Raw genomic sequence first — 6,272 nt, forward strand, 5'->3', positions numbered from 1 at the left:
AATCAACGGGAGGATGGACTCTTGTTTACCTTTGCATCACATCGCAAAGCGTGTGCGGAGGCATGCGAAAGCCTGAGCAGCTTGCTCGTTTGGGACCTCACGCCAGTTTTGATCAATGAAGCAGCAAACGAGGTTGCGTTTCATTGGTTCACGAGCGCCGTAGATAGCGATATGTGCTGCTCCAAAAAATAAAGGGAACGCTCAAACAGCACAATGTAAAGTGTTCCCTTTATTTTTTTTAATATATATTTTTAAAATTATATATATATATGATATGATACACTTTGCTTAAAATGTCAAAATGGAGAACTCTCGACCTCGCTTTACCTTTCTTGCCAACCACAGTGAAAAGATGTTTGGAAAGGGATCAATCAAAGTTAATGAACTTCTCAGAAAGCCTCCTCATCGAATGACAAATAACCTTAGCTCGATTGTCCTGACGCTGCGCGCCGACTCGCCAACCGTCATCTGTTGTGTCTTAACGTTGGCGGCGTACCGTTTGCCTCAACACATTGACTTTCTTCTGTTCCTCCTTTGCTCACAGCCAACGATTGCGCAGATGACAACCTGACGACCTTGTACCTGAACATAAAATACAAGAACATGTGTTCATACAGCATTCCCAACGAGAGACCAGACCCTTCGCCAAGGCCAAACAACCAATTGTATAATGTACGTATACAATCTATGTATACTGATCGTCTCCAAAGAGATGTCCTATCTGGTGTTGACTTTGCCCGCAGGTAAACCGGTTACACTGAAAAGAAGCGAGCGATTTGCGGAAACCAATGCGCTCCATTGATTGTTATCAATGCTCGGGCAGCCCACTGTACAAGGTATGTTGCCCTTTTTCCTGCTTACCACACTCAAACGCGTATCCCTCAATCAAATGACTCAAGTACAATTTAATTTTTAGTTGGGATCTTGATCGAATAACTACTACTTTGAAGAACAAAAAAAAAAGTTGGAAGGTTACGCAAGAGCAGTGCAAGTTGCTGTAGGGAATTAACATGCTCCTCAGAGTGAAAAACAATATTAAATATGTAAAAACCAAGGTTGAGATGAGAGTCAAGGGTGCATGTGGATAACTTTTTTTTATGTGCACTTTTTGTATTGTTGCTGCTTTCTGGAGAGTTCTCATGCAAATCAGGTAAAAAAGAAAAGTGCTGCAGGAGTGTGTCAATCAATCACATTTAGTGGCAATTACATGATTTTGATGGTGTGGAACAGAGAAACAGCTCACACAGACAGACACAAAAAACATTCCTCCCCAAATTCTGTTAATGTGTATTTCTATCAGTTTTTTTTTTTTTTGTGATTAAAAAAAAGAACTAACAACCCTTTTAGATTGGAATGATGCATTTTTTTTATTGGACAGCAATGAAACGCAGTTCAATGTGTGCTGCATTTTCAAGATAATTTTCATCCGTTCGTTTTTGGTAGGGTTCGTCCTCGTTTGTGAAACAATTTTTCATTTTTTTGTTGTTGTTTAAATGTCATCTTCCAGAATAGATGGCCACTCAGTGTCTCTACCAGGCGTATGTTCGCATTGTTTCGACTCAACATAAAAACGTTATTAAGTGCATAGGTGATAGTTTAATTTTTTTCAACATGGTTAATTGTCTTACAAGTATATTGTAAATTGGACTTAAGCAGCCTCATATTTACCAGTTAGAAACAATTTAGCGGGCTGAATTTTCAAAATACATCTGCAGATACAACCAAATGTAAATATCCACCAAAATAACCCGACATGGGCCTCATTATACTCCAAATGGCGGTCTTCCGGTGTCTTTTTTGGCATTGCTTCTAGAGGCTTTTTGGTGAGTCTCCCCATGACAGAAATGCCCAGCAAGCGCCATGTTTATCAGGGAAATTGGCTTTGCATGCTTTTTCAATTTTTTTTTTTTTGTGTGTGTGTGGGGGGGGGGGGGGGGGGGAAATTTTAAGGGGGGGGTGGGGGTGAAATTGTAACGTTGAGTTTCGAGGCTTTATAAATCTCTCCAACAATAATCAGAATTTGAGAGCGACTTGGGAGAGACACAAGCTTATTGCTTTTTTTCAGCACTCGCCAACACGTCCCTTTACTTCGTCGCCTCCTTCTGACGTCACCACAAACTAGGCATAACAAACAAAGACCCGAATACATGGACCACTCTTAAGCCTACAATACCATGCCCGGAATGACATTGTTTATTAATCATCAGACGACAAAAAGGGACAACGAAAGAATGATTTCAAGAGGGCCTTCACACCGCGTACACGGCCTCGGATAAAATGAACAGCAACATAACATTTTACATCGACAAACCCAGAGAGGAAATGCGCTGTGATCCACACTGTAAAAGCTGCGAACTTTTTTTTTTTTTTTTTTTTGTAAAAGCTGCGAAATGAATTATGCTGTGTTTTCTCTGTTGACATGACTGACTGCGCAACACAACAATACACCCGTTCGGGCGCATATACATTTTCCCTCGACATAAAGCGACAACGTTAACCTCGTGTATTTTCCAGCACGTTTGGGTCAGAACAGCAGTTGAAAGGGATGTGGTATTCGCTGAGCTCATAGAAAAAAAAAACTTGCAAGCGGACACTAATATCCTGTAACGCGATTGGCCCGTTGAGGGCTGCAAAGGCGAATTCGGAAAGCCATTTCACGCCGCTGCTCCCAGCAGAACTGATGTGCTTTGTTTACTGTGACGACGATGTCCCCCCCCCACACACACACACGCAGCCCTCGGGGTGACTTGAACGTATCCCCGCTTTCCCAGGCTCAATACAGGGCCTCGAAGGCAGCACGGCAGCTGCTGGAATCGTCGCAGTGTAAATAAGTCACGTTGCGTCAGCGGTGCGGTAATGTGTTTCTAATGACCATCCAAAATGAGAAATCCTCTGGTATGAAGCTCAAGTAATTAATAATGGGGAAAAACAAACGAGACGAGCGGCACAACAATACGGGGCGAGTGCAACAAACGAGCTTGCAATATGGATTTATGCTGGTCTATTCCCATGACGGTCACAGTGGCGTGCAGGCGAGAGGCTACAGGTGCTTTTGACACATCCACTACATTATAAATAAGTGTGTCATACCTTTTCTGTTTTTGAAGACTAAAAAAAGCACAGTTAGTTAAAAAAATCACTTATGTGTCAAGTTAACCACAATATGTTCCATGATGCTGGCTTCATTTGCATTATTCTTTGGATGTACCAAATGCTTCAAACCAAACAGCGGACTTTTCAGGCATGGCTTTGGGGGCTGAATTTTCAAAATATATCAAGGGATGGCATGCCTTCTTGACATTTTTTCGTGGATCAATTCATGACACGTGCCCACAAAATTTGATGTTACTGAGAGTGCTTAATTTTAAAAAGATATTTCAACAAAGGTAAAACTTCACCAAAAGGAACCTGAAATGACAACTCCAAACCAAAATGGAAGATTTCCTGTGTCTTTCCAGGCATGCGTTCTCAAGACTTTTTTGTGGATCTACTCGTGATAGACATGTCTAGCAAAATTCATGTTGCTTGAGTGAAATGCCCTTGAGGGATGAATATTCAACCATTTCAGAGGTCATTCGAGACTCAGCTTTGCCACACTCTTCTGTGGTGTTGTAACACACACACACACACACACACACACACACACACACACACAAGCAAAACAAGGGATATTTTTGAATACTCAATGTGCTGAAGTCTCACACATGTTGCTTCTTTGAGCTCTTGATGTTGTTTGACTTTTGCTCTTTTTACAAAATATATAAATTTTTTTTTAAAATCATAACCAGATACACTTTCGGAGGTGGGAGCATATCTACAATCTTAATTACCAAAAGGAGATAAGGTTTCATGCAGATCTTGCTTCCGGAGGGAAGAGAACAAAATATAATGTGATCCCATAGAAGCATAACAAATTATAACCTGATCTGATGAGATTTGACAGCGATATGCCACATAACGAGCGTATGTTCAATGTGGTTTCATTTAAAAATGTCTTTTGTATGCATCGTCATTTTTATATCGTCGATATTCACCTGCAGTGGATCAAAATAGAGCTACAACCACAATCATGAACATAATTAAGGGTTCTGGGATTCAGGCTGGGGTGTTCGGTTGAGCGATGCAATCGAGCACCACTGAACTGTCACACAGTGTGCGAGGTTCTGCAACTTCGCCTTTATGAGTGGCAGACTGTCGGCACCTAGTTTTGCTGCAGTTTGAAATTTGAATCGCGGGTCATCGGTGTCGCAACGTCCCAGATGTAACGGTCAATCATAAATAGTGTGCATCACATGACCTTTCACAACAAAAACTCTTTCCCGGGTACCGTGTGAGATCTTGCCGTCCGCCGCCATGTACTACCATTGCAGTATATATTGTATTTATATTGGCCTTTACAATAATACTGAACAATATTTATCATCCTGGGATTGGCTGGCAGCCGGTTCAGGGTGTCCCCCGCCTACTGCCCGAAGACGCCTGGGATTGGCTCCAGCAACCCCCGTGACCCTTGTAAGGATAAGAAAATGAATGAATGAATGAATATTTATCATTGAATAGAATCTGTGGCTAAAAAGTTCAGCGTGGTGAGTCTCTGTCCCGAAATGCATGAATGCAGTTCATGAATGGGGCTCAAAATGTTATCAGAACAACAGTGTTTTCGATTTCCCACTGCAGCGAGATGCTATGTGTGCGAGAGTCAGCCGATAGGTGGGTGGTTGCGAGTCGCCCAATCTAATTTGTTTGTGAATGTCCAGTTCAGTCGCGCTTAGCCGTGTCGCTAAATGTGCGCAGGCCTTCGCTTTAAGGTTAGTGTATTGTTAGTTGTTAGTAGGCCAAGGTGGTTTGGTTTAGGGTTGAAGTTAGATTTCGAAGGATTTGTAGAGTTTGGGCTTGGGTGAGTGATGAGGAGTGCTGTTTTGAAGTGTTCTAGTGTGGGGGGGGCGTTTCCAGGTGATGTTTTGAAACGACTTCATCTCGTCTCCACTCGGGTGAAAGGCGAGCCGGTGGCGGCGATGCGGAAGATACCGACCGCCACGCTGGCATTGGTGTGCGAATGCGTGTTCCATCTTACGTGAGTGTGCGTCTGCCCCCGGGCCCCGCCCTTGTCAGCCGGTTGCTGCTCCGTGCCCACGACAGCTGACATCGGCGGGCTGAGTCAGTGACAGCTTGTGCCTCGCACACGCATACACATGTAAACATACATAAACGACTCACTCTGACAAACTGGAAGCAGTCCATTTCAAAACGCCCCCTCCCCGCTTCTTCCACAAACACATATCACCATCTTATTTTGCTCTATAAAAAGCCACCAAGGGCGATGGATGGCCGGCGGTTGATTTTGCTCATAAAGGCCTCATATTGATTGACACAATACTTTGCTGTCGACATGCTCTCGCAAGTTACCTCCCAGCTCTTGAAGTTTTCTGTCGGCGTCTGTCATCATCAATCAAAAGATCCTTTGGCTGAAGTCCTCATTAGTCTGGTTTCCTTCCAGATGAATCACAAAGACCATCCGTCCTTCCTTCCATCCATCATTCCTTCCAACAAGAGGCGATCTCGGGTGACACGGAGCGACCGGACGGGGTCATCACTGAAAGATCGCCAATCGTCATGCGGTATTGCCCTCATGCAAATCCATGTCAAAATGTTTCACGGAGTCCCAGTGTGGCAGGAAACCCACGCAGGCCACGGGGAGAACATGCAAACTCCACACAGGAAAGCGAAAGCTGGAATCGAACCCTGTACCTCTGCACTGTGAGGCCGACGTGCTAACAAGTCGACCACTGGGCTGCCTGGCAGTAACGCGGATTATAAAATTGATGCCAGCTGTCCCTCGATACAGCGCTATCTGGTTACAATTCAATCTGCTTCTTCAGATCCTCACCAAAATTCCTCACAAAACCCACCAAAAATCCGCTTCCAGTTTTAAATGACATTGTCAGAGAGCACTATGTATTTGTGAGAGTAGTCACAAAGCTTCTGGGACCTCCTCGAGGTACTTGGCCTTTAGCGGGGGTTTTCTTCGAGCATTGATCATTTCATACAAGAGTTCCTACAGTCCAAACAAACATCAGTCCTCTGTTGACTGACAAAAAAACAAAACGAAACAAAACATATCGTAGACAAAAATACAATCCGCAAAATGTTCAAAATCTTCCTCTGTCTGTTTGAGTGTGTCTTCCAGAGACTTTTTTTGTGGGTCTGCTCTTTACAGCACTGCCTACAGAAATTCTTGTTGCTCACTCAAACTGGATTCGGGGACTGAATTA

General features: G+C 43.5%; 1 long non-coding RNA gene across 1 annotated transcript; it reads left to right on the top strand.

Annotated features, from left to right (window-relative positions):
* Window positions 1-1,054, top strand: LOC109529855 (uncharacterized). Its single transcript, XR_002170900.1, has 2 exons — window positions 1-132; window positions 545-1,054. It is a non-coding gene; the product is annotated as an uncharacterized LOC109529855 (long non-coding RNA).
* The last annotated feature ends 5,218 nt before the right edge of the window (window positions 1,055-6,272 follow it).

Source organism: Hippocampus comes, unplaced genomic scaffold (genome assembly GCF_001891065.2).
Source record: "Hippocampus comes isolate QL1 unplaced genomic scaffold, H_comes_QL1_v1.1 scaffold62, whole genome shotgun sequence".
Lineage (NCBI taxonomy): Eukaryota > Metazoa > Chordata > Actinopteri > Syngnathiformes > Syngnathidae > Hippocampus > Hippocampus comes.